Here is an 18,685-nt window from a genome sequence, read left to right as displayed (position 1 = left end):
AGATATTAACCAACTGAAAAAGGTTGGTGATAGTACCCTGCATTAGCCACCAAGTTCCCAACAGTTCATCATAGTTGCAACAGTCTTCTCAAACCTTTAAAATAATGATATCTGCTAACAATAAAGATATTCAAATTTTAATGTTGCATGAAGTAATTATGTGCCCTATCAGAACTAATATTTTATTACTTCAAGCATCTCAATTTCTTTTGTTATTTCAATGAAAATAAACAAAATGCAATTCAATAAAAAATCTGAATTTCTCATCGGATTTATGTTTAATAATGAACTTTCTTTTAACCTTTGCTGACATCTTTTCAATTAATACTTTAAAACAAAAAAACCCTTTAATTTTGATGTTCTAGATCTGTGAGCTAACCTAACAACATGCACATGTGGTAGCATGGCCGAGCAGTCTAAGGCGCTGGATTAAGGCTCCAGTCTCTTTGGAGGCGTGGGTGCAAATATCACTACTGCCATCTTTATTATACAAAGAGTAGGGCAGTTATTGATGGCAAAGTGATTCTTTTTTTCCATTAGATAGGATATTTCCCAGCTGAAGTTGGTTGGTGGAAGATTCCTATAGCTACTCAACAGTTCATCATTGTTACAAGAGACTTCCCAAACGTTTTAAAAATGTTTTCTGCTAAGAGTAAAGATGAGCCAAAATTAAGTTGGCATAAAGTAATTAGAAGTAATATCATAACTAATATTTAAGTACTGAGTGGTCTTATCATACAATTAGAGATGGAAATGTTGGCAACGTGACTCATTGGTATAAATTGATGGATTTATATTCCGATTTCTCTATCTTTCCTATCTTTCTGGATTTTAATCTCACAGCTGTCTATTTTAGGCATTTGAATAGTACTTCAAAGTTATTTGGATACATCAGTTGCACTAAATGAAGGAAATCTGAAGACAAATATAATCATTACTTGTTAAATGTACCTTGCTTCTTTTACATTTTATCTCTGCTTTTCCTGACTTTTGGTAAAGTTTTGAATGACATTCCAGATATGAGAGTTAAAATATTTTAAAGTGTACAGCAGGTTGTAGGATGACAGAGCTATTCAAGCTGCTGGAATCAAATCCCACTGCTGCCATATTTATTCTCCACGGAGAAGATCCAGTGATATATATCAAAGTGCTTTCCTAAAGTAGATAAGGTATAAAAGAAGCTAAATTTGGTTAATGGAAGCACACCATAAGCTGTCACATGCAGTAGCTCAAAACAAGTTATCATGGTTTTAATAGTTTTCTCAAACCTTTTTTAGAACTATCTAAAATGTATTGTTGCTCTCAAAAAGTGGCTTTGAATATCTTTGCGATCTACATTATGCATCTAGCAAGCATCTCAATTTTTGAATATGTCAGTTAAAACAAACAAAAAGTAACTGAGAAAATTAAAAAATCAGTTCTCATCAATATTACCAAGTAAAACATGGATGTTTTTACCTTTCATTGAAATCTTGTATTAGCGAATTGTTTTTCATTTCATAGACTTTTAACATGACACTTCTTTCCAAGTGTCGCTTTAAAACAAAATTAAACATTTAATTTGCAGCAATCTTAATTATATGAAAGTTCTGTGAGATAAGAACTCCATGTGTGCCAGTGGTAGCATGGCCGAGCGGTCTAAGGCGCTGGATTTAGGCTCCAGTCTCTTCGGAGGCGTGGGTTCAAATCCCACTGCTGCCAATTTTATTTTCCAAAGAATTGATTTTTGATCAGATATTAACCAACTGAAAAAGGTTGGTGATAGTACCCTGCATTAGCCACCAAGTTCCCAACAGTTCATCATAGTTGCAACAGTCTTCTCAAACCTTTAAAATAATGATATCTGCTAACAATAAAGATATTCAAATTTTAATTTTGCATGAAGTAATTATGTGCCCTATCAGAACTAATATTTTATTACTTCATGCATCTCAATTTCTTTTGTTATTTCAACGAAAATAAACAAAATGCAATTCAATAAAAAATCTGAATTTCTCATCGGATTTATGTTTAATAATGAACTTTCTTTTAACCTTTGCTGACATCTTTTCAATTAATACTTTAAAACAAAAAACCCTTTTATTTTGATATTCTAGATCTGTGAGCTACCCTAACAACATGCACATGTGGTAGCATGGCTGAGCAGTCTAAGGCGCTGGATTAAGGCTCCAGTCTCTTTGGAGGTGTGGGTGCAAATCTCACTACTGCCATCTTTATTATACAAAGAGTAGGGCAGTTATTGATGGCAAAGTGATTCTTTTTTTCCATTAGATAGGATATTACCCAACTGAAGTTGGTTGGTGGAAGATTCCTATAGCTACTCAACAGTTCATCATTGTTACAAGAGACTTCCCAAACGTTTTAAAAATGTTATCTGCTAAGAGTAAAGATGAGCCAAAATTAAGTTGGCATGAATTAATTAGAAGTAATATCATAACTAATATTTAATTACTGAGTGGTCTTATCATACAATTAGAGATGGAAATGTTGGCAACGTGACTCATTGGTATAAATTGATGGATTTATATTCCGATTTCTCTATCTTTCCTATCTCTCTGGATTTTAATCTCACAGCTGTCTATTTTAGGCATTTGAATAATACTTAAAAGTTATTTGGATACATCAGTTGCACTAAATGAAGGAAATTTGAAGACAAATATAATCATTACTTGTTAAATGTACCTGGCTTCTTTTGCATTTTATCTCAGCTTTTCCTGACTTTGGGTAAAGTTTTGAATGACATTTCAGATATGAGAGCTAAAATATTTTAAAGTGTTAAGCGGGTTGTAGGATGACAGAGCTATTCAAGCTGCTGGAATCAAATCCCACTGCTGCCATATTTATTCTCCAAGGAGAAGATCCAGTGATATATATCAAAGTGCTTTCCTAAAGTAGATAAGGTATAAAAGAAGCTAAATTTGGTTAGTGGAAGCACACCATAAGCTGTCACATGCAGTAGCTCAAAACAAGTTATCATGGTTTTAATAGTTTTCTCAAACCTTTTTTAGAACTATCTAAAATGTATTGTTGCTCTCAAAAAGTGGCTTTGAATATCTCTGCGATCTACATTATGCATCTAGCAAGCATCTCAATTTTTGAATATGTCAGTTAAAACAAACAAAAAGTAACTGAGAAAATAAAAAAATCAGTTCTCATCAATATTACCAAGTAAAACATGGATGTTTTTACCTTTCATTGAAATCTTGTATATGCGAAATGTTTATCATTTCATAGACATTTAACATGACTCTTCTTTCCAAGTGTCACTTTAAAACAAAATTAAACATTTAATTTGCAGCAATCTTAATTATATGAAAGATCTGTGAGATAAGAACTCCATGTGTGCCATAGGTAGCATGGCCGAGCGGTCTAAGGCGCTGGATTTAGGCTCCAGTCTCTTCGGAGGTGTGGGTTCAAATCCCACTGCTGCCCATCTTATTTTCCAAAGAATTGATTTTTGATAAGATATTAACCAACTGAAAAAGGTTGGTGATAGGACCCTGCATTAGCCACCAAGTTCCCAACAGTTCATCATAGTTGCAACAGTCTATTCAAACCTTTAAAATAATGATATCTGCTAACAATAAAGATATTCAAATTTTAATTTTGCATGAAGTAATTATGTGCCCTATCAGAACTAATATTTTATTACTTCATGCATCTCAATTTCTTTTGTTATTTCAATGAAAATAAACAAAATGCAATTCTATAAAAAATCTGAATTTCTCATCGGATTTATGTTTAATAATGAACTTTCTTTTAACTTTTGCTGACATCTTTTCAATTAATACTTTAAAACAAAAAAACCCTTTTATTTTGATGTTCTAGATCTGTGAGCTACCCTAACAACATGCACATGTGGTAGCATGGCCGAGCAGTCTAAGGCGCTGGATTAAGGCTCCAGTCTCTTTGGAGGTGTGGGTGCAAATCTCACTACTGCCATCTTTATTATACAAAGAGTAGGGCAGTTATTGATGGCAAAGTGATTCTTTTTTTCCATTAGATAGGATATTACCCAACTGAAGTTGGTTTGTGGAAGATTCCTATAGCTACTCAACAGTTCATCATTGTTACAAGAGACTTCCCAAACGTTTTAAAAATGTTATCTGCTATGAGTAAAGATGAGCCAAAATTAAGTTGGCTTGAAGTAATTAGAAGTAATATCATAACTAATATTTAATTACTGAGTGTTCTTATCATACAATTAGAGATGGAAATGTTGGCAACGTGACTCATTGGTATAAATTGATGGATTTATATTCCGATTTCTCTATCTTTCCTATCTCTCTGGATTTTAATCTCACAGCTGTCTATCTTAGGCATTTGAATAGTACTTCAAAGTTATTTGGATACATCAGTTGCACTAAATGAAGGAAATCTGAAGACAAATATAATCATTACTTGTTAAATGTACCTGGCTTCTTTTACATTTTATCTCTGCTTTTCCTGACTTTGGGTAAAGTTTTGAATGACATTCCAGATATGAGAGTTAAAATATTTTAAAGTGTACAGCAGGTTGTAGGATGACAGAGCTATTCAAGGTGCTTGAATCAAATCCCACTGCTTCCATATTTATTCTCCAAGGAGAAGATCCAGTGATATATATCAAAGTGTATTCCTAAAGTAGATAAGGTATAAAAGAAGCTAAATTTGGTTGGTGGAAGCACACCATAAGCTGTCACATGCAGTAGCTCAAAACAAGTTATCATGGTTTTAATAGTTTTCTCAAACCTTTTTTAGAAATATCTAAATTGTATTGTTGCTCTCAAAAAGTGGCTTTGAATATCTCTGCGATCTACATTATGCATCTAGCAAGCATCTCAATTTTTGAATATGTCAGTTAAAACAAACAAAAAGTAACTGAGAAAATTAAAAAATCAGTTCTCATCAATATTACCAAGTATAACAAGGATGTTTTTACCTTTCATTGAATTCTTGTATAAGTGTATTGTTTATCATTTCATAGACTTATAACATGTCACTTCTTTCCGAGTGTCACTTTAAAACAAAATTAAACATTTAATTTGCAGCAATCTTAATTAAATGAAAGATCTGTGAGATAAGAACTCTAGGTGCGCCAGTGGTAGCATGGCCGAGCGGTCTAAGGTGCTGGATGTATGCTCCAGTCTCTTTGGAGGCGTGGGTTCAAATCCCACAGCTGCCAATCTTATTTTCCAAAGAATTGATTTTTGATCAGATATTAACCAACTGAAAAAGGTTGGTGATAGTACCCTGCATTAGCCACCAAGTTCCCAACAGTTCATCATAGTTGCAACAGTCTTCTCAAACCTTTAAAATAATGATATTTGCTAACAATAAAGATATTCAAATTTTAATGTTGCATGAAGTAATTATGTGCCCTATCAGAACTAATATTTTATTACTTCAAGCATCTCAATTTCTTTTGTTATTTCAATGAAAATAAACAAAATGCAATTCAATAAAAAATCTGAATTTCTCATCGGATTTATGTTTAATAATGAACTTTCTTTTAACCTTTGCTGACATCTTTTCAATTAATACTTTAAAACAAAAAAACCCTTTAATTTTGATGTTCTAGATCTGTGAGCTAACATAACCACATGCACATGTGGTAGCATGGCCGAGCAGTCTAAGGCACTGGATTAAGGCTCCAGTCTCTTTGGAGGCGTGGGTGCAAATCTCACTACTGCCATCTTTATTATACAAAGAGTAGGGCAGTTATTGATGGCAAAGTGATTCTTTTTTTCCATTAGATAGGATATTACCCAGCTGAAGTTGGTTGGTGGAAGATTCCTATAGCTACTCAACAGTTCATCATTGTTACAAGAGACTTCCCAAACGTTTTAAAAATGTTTTCTGCTAAGAGTAAAGATGAGCCAAAATTAAGTTGGCATAAAGTAATTAGAAGTAATATCATAACTAATATTTAATTACTGAGTGGTCTTATCATACAATTAGAGATGGAAATGTTGGCAACGTGACTCATTGGTATAAATTGATGGATTTATATTCCGCTTTCTCTATCTTTCCTATCTTTCTGGAATTTAATCTCACAGCTGTCTATCTTAGGCATTTGAATAGTACTTCAAAGTTATTTGGATACATCAGTTGCACTAAATGAAGGAAATCTGAAGACAAATATAATCATTACTTGTTAAATGTACCTTGCTTCTTTTACATTTTATCTCTGCTTTTCCTGACTTTGGGTAAAGTTTTGAATGACATTCCAGATATGAGAGTTAAAATATTTTAAAGTGTACAGCAGGTTGTAGGATGACAGAGCTATTCAAGCTGCTGGAATCAAATCCCACTGCTGCCATATTTATTCTCCAAGGAGAAGATCCAGTGATATATATCAAAATTTATTCCTAAAGTAGATAAGGTATAAAAGAAGCTAAATTTGCTTGGTGGAAGCACACCATAAGCTGTCACATGCAGTAGCTCAAAACAAGTTATCATGGTTTTAATAGTTTTCTCAAACCTTTTTTAGAAATATCTAAATTGTATTGTTGCTCTCAAAAAGTGGCTTTGAATATCTCTGCGATCTACATTATGCATCTATCAAGCATCTCAATTTTTGAATATGTCAGTTAAAACAAACAAAAAGTAACTGAGAAAATTAAAAAATCAGTTCTCATCAATATTACCAAGTATAACAAGGATGTTTTTACCTTTCATTGAAATCTTGTATTTGCGAAATGTTTATCATTTCATAGACATTTAACATGACTCTTCTTTCCAAGTGTCACTTTAAAACAAAATTAAACATTTAATTTGCAGCAATCTTAATTATATGAAAGATCTGTGAGATAAGAACTCCTTGTGTGCCAGTGGTAGCATGGCCGAGCGGTCTAAGGCGCTGGATTTAGGCTCCAGTTTCTTCGGAGGCGTGGGTTCAAATCCCACTGCTGCCAATTTTATTTTCCAAAGAATTGATTTTTGATCAGATATTAACCAACTGAAAAAGGTTGGTGATAGTACCCTGCATTAGCCACCAAGTTCCCAACAGTTCATCATAGTTGCAACAGTCTTCTCAAACCTTTAAAATAATGATATCTGCTAACAATAAAGATATTCAAATTTTAATTTTGCATGAAGTAATTATGTGCCCTATCAGAACTAATATTTTATTAATTCATGCATCTCAATTTCTTTTGTTATTTCAATGAAAATAAACAAAATGCAATTCAATAAAAAATCTGAATTTCTCATCGGATTTATGTTTAATAATGAACTTTCTTTTAACCTTTGCTGACATCTTTTCAATTAATACTTTAAAACAAAAAAACCCTTTAATTTTGATGTTCTAGATCTGTGAGCTACCCTAACAACATGCACATGTGGTAGCATGGCCGAGCAGTCTAAAGCGCTGGATTAAGGCTCCAGTCTCTTTGGAGGCGTGGGTGCAAATCTCACTACTGCCATCTTTATTATACAAAGAGTAGGGCAGTTATTGATGGCAAAGTGATTCTTTTTTTCCATTAGATAGGATATTACCCAACTGAAGTTGGTTGGTGGAAGATTCCTATAGCTACTCAACAGTTCATCATTGTTACAAGAGACTTCCCAAACGTTTTAAAAATGTTATCTGCTATGAGTAAAGATGAGCCAAAATTAAGTTGGCTTGAAGTAATTTGAAGTAATATCATAACTAATATTTAATTACTGAGTGGTCTTATCATACAATTAGAGATGGAAATGTTGGCAACGTGACTCATTGGTATAAATTGATGGATTTATATTCCGCTTTCTCTATCTTTCCTATCTTTCTGGATTTTAATCTCACAGCTGTCTATCTTAGGCATTTGAATAGTACTTCAAAGTTATTTGGATACATCAGTTGCACTAAATGAAGGAAATCTGAAGACAAATATAATCATTACTTGTTAAATGTACCTGGCTTCTTTTACATTTTATCTCTGCTTTTCCTGACTTTGGGTAAAGTTTTGAATGACATTCCAGATATGAGAGTTAAAATATTTTAAAGTGTACAGCAGGTTGTAGGATGACAGAGCTATTCAAGGTGCTTGAATCAAATCCCACTGCTTCCATATTTATTCTCCAAGGAGAAGATCCAGTGATATATTTCAAAGTGTATTCCTAAAGTAGATAAGGTATAAAAGAAGCTAAATTTGGTTGGTGGAAGCACACCATAAGCTGTCACATGCAGTAGCTCAAAACAAGTTATCATGGTTTTAATAGTTTTCTCAAACCTTTTTTAGAAATATCTAAATTGTATTGTTGCTCTCAAAAAGTGGCTTTGAATATCTCTGCGATCTACATTATGCATCTAGCAAGCATCTCAATTTTTGAATATGTCAGTTAAAACAAACAAAAAGTAACTGAGAAAATTAAAAAATCAGTTCTCATCAATATTACCAAGTATAACAAGGATGTTTTTACCTTTCATTGAATTCTTGTATAAGTGTATTGTTTATCATTTCATAGACTTATAACATGTCACTTCTTTCCGAGTGTCACTTTAAAACAAAATTAAACATTTAATTTGCAGCAATCTTAATTAAATGAAAGATCTGTGAGATAAGAACTCTAGGTGCGCCAGTGGTAGCATGGCCGAGCGGTCTAAGGTGCTGGATGTATGCTCCAGTCTCTTTGGAGGCGTGGGTTCAAATCCCACAGCTGCCAATCTTATTTTCCAAAGAATTGATTTTTGATCAGATATTAACCAACTGAAAAAGGTTGGTGATAGTACCCTGCATTAGCCACCAAGTTCCCAACAGTTCATCATAGTTGCAACAGTCTTCTCAAACCTTTAAAATAATGATATTTGCTAACAATAAAGATATTCAAATTTTAATGTTGCATGAAGTAATTATGTGCCCTATCAGAACTAATATTTTATTACTTCAAGCATCTCAATTTCTTTTGTTATTTCAATGAAAATAAACAAAATGCAATTCAATAAAAAATCTGAATTTCTCATCGGATTTATGTTTAATAATGAACTTTCTTTTAACCTTTGCTGACATCTTTTCAATTAATACTTTAAAACAAAAAAACCCTTTAATTTTGATGTTCTAGATCTGTGAGCTAACATAACCACATGCACATGTGGTAGCATGGCTGAGCAGTCTAAGGCGCTGGATTAAGGCTCCAGTCTCTTTGGAGGCGTGGGTGCAAATCTCACTACTGCCATCTTTATTATACAAAGAGTAGGGCAGTTATTGATGGCAAAGTGATTCTTTTTTTCCATTAGATAGGATATTACCCAGCTGAAGTTGGTTGGTGGAAGATTCCTATAGCTACTCAACAGTTCATCATTGTTACAAGAGACTTCCCAAACGTTTTAAAAATATTTTCTGCTAAGAGTAAAGATGAGCCAAAATTAAGTTGGCATAAAGTAATTAGAAGTAATATCATAACTAATATTTAATTACTGAGTGGTCTTATCATACAATTAGAGATGGAAATGTTGGCAACGTGACTCATTGGTATAAATTGATGGATTTATATTCCGATTTCTCTATCTTTCCTATCTTTCTGGATTTTAATCTCACAGCTGTCTATTTTAGGCATTTGAATAGTACTTCAAAGTTATTTGGATACATCAGTTGCACTAAATGAAGGAAATTTGAAGACAAATATAATCATTACTTGTTAAATGTACCTTGCTTCTTTTACATTTTATCTCTGCTTTTCCTGACTTTTGGTAAAGTTTTGAATGACATTCCAGATATGAGAGTTAAAATATTTTAAAGTGTACAGCAGGTTGTAGGATGACAGAGCTATTCAAGCTGCTGGAATCAAATCCCACTGCTGCCATATTTATTCTCTACGGAGAAGATCCAGTGATATATATCAAAGTGCTTTCCTAAAGTAGATAAGGTATAAAAGAAGCTAAATTTGGTTGATGGAAGCACACCATAAGCTGTCACATGCAGTAGCTCAAAACAAGTTATCATGGTTTTAATAGTTTTCTCAAACCTTTTTTAGAACTATCTAAAATGTATTGTTGCTCTCAAAAAGTGGCTTTGAATATCTCTGCGATCTACATTATGCATCTAGCAAGCATCTCAATTTTTTAATATGTCAGTTAAAACAAACAAAAAGTAACTGAGAAAATTAAAAAATCAGTTCTCATCAATATTACCAAGTAAAACATGGATGTTTTTACCTTTCATTGAAATCTTGTATTAGCGAATTGTTTTTCATTTCATAGACTTTTAACAAGACACTTCTTTCCAAGTGTCGCTTTAAAACAAAATTAAACATTTAATTTGCAGCAATCTTAATTATATGAAAGATCTGTGAGATAAGAACTCCATGTGTGCCAGAGGTAGCATGGCCGAGCGGTCTAAGGCGCTGGATTTAGGCTCCAGTCTCTTCGGAGGCGTGGGTTCAAATCCCACTGCTGCCAATCTTATTTTCCAAAGAATTTATTTTTGATCAGATATTAACCAACTGAAAAAGGTTGGTGATAGTACCCTGCATTAGCCACCAAGTTCCCAACAGTTCATCATAGTTGCAACAGTCTATTCAAACCTTTAAAATAATGATATCTGCTAACAATAAAGATATTCAAATTTTAATTTTGCATGAAGTAATTATGTGCCCTATCAGAACTAATATTTTATTACTTCATGCATCTCAATTTCTTTTGTTATTTCAATGAAAATAAACAAAATGCAATTCTATAAAAAATCTGAATTTCTCATCGGATTTATGTTTAATAATGAACTTTCTTTTAACTTTTGCTGACATCTTTTCAATTAATACTTTAAAACAAAAAAACCCTTTTATTTTGATGTTCTAGATCTGTGAGCTACCCTAACAACATGCACATGTGGTAGCATGGCCGAGCAGTCTAAGGCGCTGGATTAAGGCTCCAGTCTCTTTGGAGGTGTGGGTGCAAATCTCACTACTGCCATGTTTATTATACAAAGAGTAGGGCAGTTATTGATGGCAAAGTGATTCTTTTTTTCCATTAGATAGGATATTACCCAACTGAAGTTGGTTGGTGGAAGATTCCTATAGCTACTCAACAGTTCATCATTGTTACAAGAGACTTCCCAAACATTTTAAAAATGTTATCTGCTATGAGTAAAGATGAGCCAAAATTAAGTTGGCTTGAAGTAATTAGAAGTAATATCATAACTAATATTTAATTACTGAGTGGTCTTATCATACAATTAGAGATGGAAATGTTGGCAACGTGACTCATTGGTATAAATTGATGGATTTATATTCCGCTTTCTCTATCTTTCCTATCTTTCTGGATTTTAATCTCACAGCTGTCTATCTTAGGCATTTGAATAGTACTTCAAAGTTATTTGGATACATAAGTTGCACTAAATGAAGGAAATCTGAAGACAAATATAATCATTACTTGTTAAATGTACCTGGCTTCTTTTACATTTTATCTCTGCTTTTCCTGACTTTGGGTAAAGTTTTGAATGACATTCCAGATATGAGAGTTAAAATATTTTAAAGTGTACAGCAGGTTGTAGGATGACAGAGCTATTCAAGGTGCTTGAATCAAATCCCACTGCTTCCATATTTATTCTCCAAGGAGAAGATCCAGTGATATATATCAAAGTGTATTCCTAAAGTAGATAAGGTATAAAAGAAGCTAAATTTGGTTGGTGGAAGCACACCATAAGCTGTCACATGCAGTAGCTCAAAACAAGTTATCATGGTTTTAATAGTTTTCTCAAACCTTTTTTAGAAATATCTAAATTGTATTGTTGCTCTCAAAAAGTGGCTTTGAATATCTCTGCGATCTACATTATGCATCTAGCAAGCATCTCAATTTTTGAATATGTCAGTTAAAACAAACAAAAAGTAACTGAGAAAATTAAAAAATCAGTTCTCATCAATATTACCAAGTATAACAAGGATGTTTTTACCTTTCATTGAATTCTTGTATTAGCGTTTTGTTTATCATTTCATAGACTTATAACATGTCACTTCTTTCCTAGTGTCGCTTTAAAACAAAATTAAACATTTAATTTGCAGCAATCTTAATTAAATGAAAGATCTGCGAGATAAGAACTCCATGTGCAGCAGTGGTAGCATGGCCGAGCGGTCTAAGGCGCTGGATGTAGGCTCCAGTCTCTTCGGAGGCGTGGGTTCAAATCCCACAGCTGCCAATCTTATTTTCCAAAGAATTGATTTTTGATCAGATATTAACCAACTGAAAAAGGTTGGTGATAGTACCCTGCATTAGCCACCAAGTTCCCAACAGTTCATCATAGTTGCAACAGTCTTCTCAAACCTTTAAAATAATGATATTTGCTAACAATAAAGATATTCAAATTTTAATGTTGCATGAAGTAATTATGTGCCCTATCAGAACTAATATTTTATTACTTCAAGCATCTCAATTTCTTTTGTTATTTCAATGAAAATAAACAAAATGCAATTCAATAAAAAATCTGAATTTCTCATCGGATTTATGTTTAATAATGAACTTTCTTTTAACCTTTGCTGACATCTTTTCAATTAATACTTTAAAACAAAAAAACCCTTTAATTTTGATGTTCTAGATCTGTGAGCTAACCTAACCACATGCACATGTGGTAGCATGGCCGAGCAGTCTAAGGCACTGGATTAAGGCTCCAGTCTCTTTGGAGGCGTGGGTGCAAATCTCACTACTGCCATCTTTATTATACAAAGAGTAGGGCAGTTATTGATGGCAAAGTGATTCTTTTTTTCCATTAGATAGGATATTACCCAGCTGAAGTTGGTTGGTGGAAGATTCCTATAGCTACTCAACAGTTCATCATTGTTACAAGAGACTTCCCAAACGTTTTAAAAATGTTTTCTGCTAAGAGTAAAGATGAGCCAAAATTAAGTTGGCATAAAGTAATTATAAGTAATATCATAACTAATATTTAATTACTGAGTGGTCTTATCATACAATTAGAGATGGAAATGTTGGCAACGTGACTCATTGGTATAAATTGATGGATTTATATTCCGATTTCTCTATCTTTCCTATCTTTCTGGATTTTAATCTCACAGCTGTCTATCTTAGGCATTTGAATAGTACTTCAAAGTTATTTGGATACATCAGTTGCACTAAATGAAGGAAATCTGAAGACAAATATAATCATTACATGTTAAATGTACCTGGCTTCTTTTACATTTTATCTCTGCTTTTCCTGACTTTGGGTAAAGTTTTCAATGACATTCCAGATATGAGAGCTAAAATATTTTAAAGTGTACAGCAGGTTGTAGGATGACAGAGCTATTCAAGCTGCTGGAATCAAATCCCACTGCTGCCATATTTATTCTCCAAGGAGAAGATCCAGTGATATATATCAAAGTGCTTTCCTAAAGTAGATAAGGTATAAAAGAAGCTAAATTTGGTTAATGGAAGCACACCATAAGCTGTCACATGCAGTAGCTCAAAACAAGTTATCATGGTTTTAATAGTTTTCTCAAACCTTTTTTAGAACTATCTAAATTGTATTGTTGCTCTCAAAAAGTGGCTTTGAATATCTCTGCGATCTACATTATGCATCTAGCAAGCATCTCAATTTTTGAATATGTCAGTTAAAACAAACAAAAATTAACTGAGAAAATTAAAAAATCAGTTCTCATCAATATTACCAAGTAAAATATGGATGTTTTTACCTTTCATTGAAATCTTGTATTAGCGAATTGTTTATCATTTCATAGACTTTTAACATGACACTTCTTTCCAAGTGTCGCTTTAAAACAAAATTAAACATTTAATTTGCAGCAATCTTAATTATATGAAAGATCTGTGAGATAAGAACTGCATGTGTGCCAGTGGTAGCTTGGCCGAGCGGTCTAAGGCGCTGGATTTAGGCTCCAGTCTCTTCGGAGGCGTGGGTTCAAATCCCACTGCTGCCAATCTTATTTTCCAAAGAATTGATTTTTGATCAGATATTAACCAACTGAAAAAGGTTGGTGATAGTACCCTGCATTAGCCACCAAGTTCCCAACAGTTCATCATAGTTGCAACAGTCTTCTCAAACCTTTAAAATAATGATACCTGCTAACAATAAAGATATTCAAATTTTAATTTTGCATGAAGTAATTATGTGCCCTATCAGAACTAATATTTTATTACTTCATGCATCTCAATTTCTTTTGTTATTTCAATGAAAATAAACAAAATGCAATTCAAAAAAAAAATCTGAATTTCACATCGGATTTATGTTTAATAATGAACTTTCTTTTAACCTTTGCTGACATCTTTTCAATTAATACTTTAAAACAAAAAAACCCTTTAATTTTGATGTTCTAGATCTGTGAGCTACCCTAACAACATGCACATGTGGTAGCATGGCCGAGCAGTCTAAGGCACTGGATTAAGGCTCCAGTCTCTTTGGAGGTGTGGGTGCAAATCTCACTACTGCCAATCTTATTTTCCAAAGAATTGATTTTTGATCAGATATTAACCAACTGAAAAAGGTTGGTGATAGTACCCTGCATTAGCCACCAAGTTCCCAACAGTTCATCATAGTTGCAACAATCTTCTCAAACCTTTAAAATAATGATATCTGCTAACAATAAAGATATTCAAATTTTAATTTTGCATGAAGTAATTATGTGCCCTATCAGAACTAATATTTTATTACTTCATGCATCTCAATTTCTTTTGTTATTTCAATGAAAATAAACAAAATGCAATTCTATAAAAAATCTGAATTTCTCATCGGATTTATGTTTAATAATGAACTTTCTTTTAACTTTTGCTGACATCTTTTCAATTAACACTTTAAAACAAAAAAACCCTTTTATTTTGATGTTCTAGATCTGTGATCTACCCTAACAACATGCACATGTGGTAGCATGGCCGAGCAGTCTAAGGCGCTGGATTAAGGCTCCAGTCTCTTTGGAGGTGTGGGTGCAAATCTCACTACTGCCATCTTTATTATACAAAGAGTAGGGCAGTTATTGATGGCAAAGTGATTCTTTTTTCCATTAGATAGGATATTACCCAACTGAATTTGGTTGGTGGAAGATTCCTATAGCTACTCAACAGTTCATCATTGTTACAAGAGACTTCCCAAATGTTTTAAAAATGTTATCTGCTAAGAGTAAAGATGAGCCAAAATTAAGTTGGCATGAAGTAATTAGAAGTAATATCATAACTAATATTTAATTACTGAGTGGTCTTATCATACAATTAGAGATGGAAATGTTGGCAACGTGACTCATTGGTATAAATTGATGGATTTATATTCCGCTTTCTCTATCTTTCCTATCTTTCTGGATTTTAATCTCACAGCTGTCTATCTTAGGCATTTGAATAGTACTTCAAAGTTATTTGGATACATCAGTTGCACTAAATGAAGGAAATTTGAAGACAAATATAATCATTACTTGTTAAATGTACCTGGCTTCTTTTACATTTTATCTCTGCTTTTCCTGACTTTTTTTGAATATGTCAGTTAAAACAAACAAAAATTAACTGAGAAAATTAAAAAATCAGTTCTCATCAATATTACCAAGTAAAACATGGATGTTTTTACCTTTCATTGAAATCTTGTATTAGCGAATTGTTTATCATTTCATAGACTTTTAACATGACACTTCTTTCCAAGTGTCGCTTTAAAACAAAATTAAACATTTAATTTGCAGCAATCTTAATTATATGAAAGATCTGTGAGATAAGAACTCCATGTGTGCCAGTGGTAGCATGGCCGAGCGGTCTAAGGCGCTGGATTTAGGCTCCAGTCTCTTCGGAGGCGTGGGTTCAAATCCCACTGCTGCCAATCTTATTTTCCAAAGAATTGATTTTTGATCAGATATTAACCAACTGAAAAAGGTTGGTGATAGTACGCTGCATTAGCCACCAAGTTCCCAACAGTTCATCATAGTTGCAACAGTCTTTTCAAACCTTTAAAATAATGATATCTGCTAACAATAAAGATATTCAAATTTTAATTTTGCATGAAGTAATTATGTGCCCTATCAGAACTAATATTTTATTACTTCATGCATCTCAATTTCTTTTGTTATTTCAATGAAAATAAACAAAATGCAATTAAAAAAAAAATCTGAATTTCACATCGGATTTATGTTTAATAATGAACTTTCTTTTAACCTTCGCTGACATCTTTTCAATTAATACTTTAAAACAAAAAAACCCTTTAATTTTGATGTTCTAGATCTGTGAGCTACCCTAACAACATGCACATGTGGTAGCATGGCCGAGCAGTCTAAGGCACTGGATTAAGGCTCCAGTCTCTTTGGAGGTGTGGGTGCAAATCTCACTACTGCCATCTTTATTATACAAAGAGTAGGGCAGTTATTGATGGCAAATTGATTCTTTTTTTCCATTAGATAGGATATTACCCAGCTGAAGTTGGTTGGTGGAAGATTCCTATACCTACTCAACAGTTCATCATTGTTACAAGAGACTTCCCAAACGTTTTAAAAATGTAATCTGCTAAGAGTAAAGATGAGCCAAAATTAAGTTGGCATGAATTAATTAGAAGTAATATCATAACTAATATTTAATTACTGAGTGGTCTTATCATACAATTAGAGATGGAAATGTTGGCAACGTTACTCATTGGTATAAATTGATGGATTTATATTCCGATTTCTCTATCTTTCCTATCTCCCTGGATTTTAATCTCACAGCTGTCTATTTTAGGCATTTGAATAATACTTAAAAGTTATTTGGATACATCAGTTGCACTAAATGAAGGAAATTTGAAGACAAATATAATCATTACTTGTTAAATGTACCTGGCTTCTTTTGCATTTTATCTCAGCTTTTCCTGACTTTGGGTAAAGTTTTGAATGACATTCCAGATATGAGAGCTAAAATATTTTAAAGTGTTAAGCAGGTTGTAGGATGACAGAGCTATTCAAGCTGCTGGAATCAAATCCCACTGCTGCCATATTTATTCTCCACGGAGAAGATCCAGTGATATATATCAAAGTGCTTTCCTAAAGTAGATAAGGTATAAAAGAAGCTAAATTTGGTTAATGGAAGCACACCATAAGCTGTCACATGCAGTAGCTCAAAACAAGTTATCATGGTTTTAATAGTTTTCTCAAACCTTTTTTAGAACTATCTAAATTGTATTGTTGCTCTCAAAAAGTGGCTTTGAATATCTCTGCGATCTACATTATGCATCTAGCAAGCATCTCAATTTTTGAATATGTCAGTTAAAACAAACAAAAATTAACTGAGAAAATTAAAAAATCAGTTCTCATCAATATTACCAAGTAAAACATGGATGTTTTTACCTTTCATTGAAATCTTGTATTAGCGAATTGTTTATCATTTCATAGACTTTTAACATGACACTTCTTTCCAAGTGTCGCTTTAAAACAAAATTAAACATTTAATTTGCAGCAATCTTAATTATATGAAAGATCTATGAGATAAGAACTCCATGTGTGCCAGTGGTAGCATGGCCGAGCGGTCTAAGGCGCTGGATTTAGGCTCCAGTCTCTTCGGAGGCGTGGGTTCAAATCCCACTGCTGCCAATCTTATTTTCCAAAGAATTGATTTTTGATCAGATATTAACCAACTGAAAAAGGTTGGTGATAGTACCCTGCATTAGCCACCAAGTTCCCAACAGTTCATCATAGTTGCAACAGTCTTCTCAAAATTTTAAAATAATGATACCTGCTAACAATAAAGATATTCAAATTTTAATTTTGCATGAAGTAATTATGTGCCCTATCAGAACTAATATTTTATTACTTCATGCATCTCAATTTCTTTTGTTATTTCAATGAAAATAAACAAAATGCAATTCAAAAAAAAAATCTGAATTTCACATCGGATTTATGTTTAATAATGAACTTTCTTTTAACCTTTGCTGACATCTTTTCAATTAATACTTTAAAACAAAAAAACCCTTTAATTTTGATGTTCTAGATCTGTGAGCTACCCTAACAACATGCACATGTGGTAGCATGGCCGAGCAGTCTAAGGCACTGGATTAAGGCTCCAGTCTCTTTGGAGGTGTGGGTGCAAATCTCACTACTGCCAATCTTATTTTCCAAAGAATTGATTTTTGATCAGATATTAACCAACTGAAAAAGGTTGGTGATAGTACCCTGCATTAGCCACCAAGTTCCCAACAGTTCATCATAGTTGCAACAGTCTTCTCAAACCTTTAAAATAATGATATCTGCTAACAATAAAGATATTCAAATTTTAATTTTGCATGAAGTAATTATGTGCCCTATCAGAACTAATATTTTATTACTTCATGCATCTCAATTTCTTTTGTTATTTCAATGAAAATAAACAAAATGCAATTCTATAAAAAATCGGAATTTCTCATCGGATTTATGTTTAATAATGAACTTTCTTTTAACTTTTGCTGACATCTTTTCAATTAACACTTTAAAACAAAAAAACCCTTTTATTTTGATGTTCTAGATCTGTGATCTACCCTAACAACATGCACATGTGGTAGCATGGCCGAGCAGTCTAAGGCGCTGGATTAAGGCTCCAGTCTCTTTGGAGGTGTGGGTGCAAATCTCACTACTGCCATCTTTATTATACAAAGAGTAGGGCAGTTATTGATGGCAAAGTGATTCTTTTTTTCCATTAGATAGGATATTACCCAACTGAATTTGGTTGGTGGAAGATTCCTATAGCTACTCAACAGTTCATCATTGTTACAAGAGACTTCCCAAATGTTTTAAAAATGTTATCTGCTAAGAGTAAAGATGAGCCAAAATTAAGTTGGCATGAAGTAATTAGAAGTAATATCATAACTAATATTTA

At 33.0% G+C, this 18,685-nt stretch overlaps 9 non-coding genes across 9 annotated transcripts; all 9 read left to right on the top strand.

The window, feature by feature from the left end:
- The first annotated feature begins 1,619 nt into the window (after positions 1-1,619).
- On the top strand, positions 1,620-1,701 carry TRNAL-UAG (transfer RNA leucine (anticodon UAG)). The gene has a single exon. It is a non-coding gene; the product is annotated as a tRNA-Leu (tRNA).
- A 1,649-nt stretch (positions 1,702-3,350) lies between these two features.
- TRNAL-UAG (transfer RNA leucine (anticodon UAG)) lies at positions 3,351-3,432 on the top strand. The gene has a single exon. It is a non-coding gene; the product is annotated as a tRNA-Leu (tRNA).
- A 3,382-nt stretch (positions 3,433-6,814) lies between these two features.
- TRNAL-UAG (transfer RNA leucine (anticodon UAG)) lies at positions 6,815-6,896 on the top strand. Its single transcript has one exon. It is a non-coding gene; the product is annotated as a tRNA-Leu (tRNA).
- A 1,650-nt stretch (positions 6,897-8,546) lies between these two features.
- Positions 8,547-8,628, top strand: TRNAI-UAU (transfer RNA isoleucine (anticodon UAU)). Its single transcript has one exon. It is a non-coding gene; the product is annotated as a tRNA-Ile (tRNA).
- A 1,650-nt stretch (positions 8,629-10,278) lies between these two features.
- On the top strand, positions 10,279-10,360 carry TRNAL-UAG (transfer RNA leucine (anticodon UAG)). The gene has a single exon. It is a non-coding gene; the product is annotated as a tRNA-Leu (tRNA).
- Positions 10,361-12,010: 1,650 nt separating this feature from the next.
- Positions 12,011-12,092, top strand: TRNAL-UAG (transfer RNA leucine (anticodon UAG)). Its single transcript has one exon. It is a non-coding gene; the product is annotated as a tRNA-Leu (tRNA).
- Positions 12,093-13,742: 1,650 nt separating this feature from the next.
- TRNAL-UAG (transfer RNA leucine (anticodon UAG)) lies at positions 13,743-13,824 on the top strand. Its single transcript has one exon. It is a non-coding gene; the product is annotated as a tRNA-Leu (tRNA).
- Positions 13,825-15,613: 1,789 nt separating this feature from the next.
- On the top strand, positions 15,614-15,695 carry TRNAL-UAG (transfer RNA leucine (anticodon UAG)). The gene has a single exon. It is a non-coding gene; the product is annotated as a tRNA-Leu (tRNA).
- A 1,650-nt stretch (positions 15,696-17,345) lies between these two features.
- TRNAL-UAG (transfer RNA leucine (anticodon UAG)) lies at positions 17,346-17,427 on the top strand. The gene has a single exon. It is a non-coding gene; the product is annotated as a tRNA-Leu (tRNA).
- The last annotated feature ends 1,258 nt before the right edge of the window (positions 17,428-18,685 follow it).

Source organism: Taudactylus pleione, unplaced genomic scaffold, assembly GCF_031769625.1.
Source record: "Taudactylus pleione unplaced genomic scaffold, aTauple2 ptg000016l, whole genome shotgun sequence".
NCBI classification, from domain to species: domain Eukaryota; kingdom Metazoa; phylum Chordata; class Amphibia; order Anura; family Myobatrachidae; genus Taudactylus; species Taudactylus pleione.
Note: the sequence above shows the minus strand (reverse complement) of the source record. Positions and strands in the feature narration are given on the sequence as shown.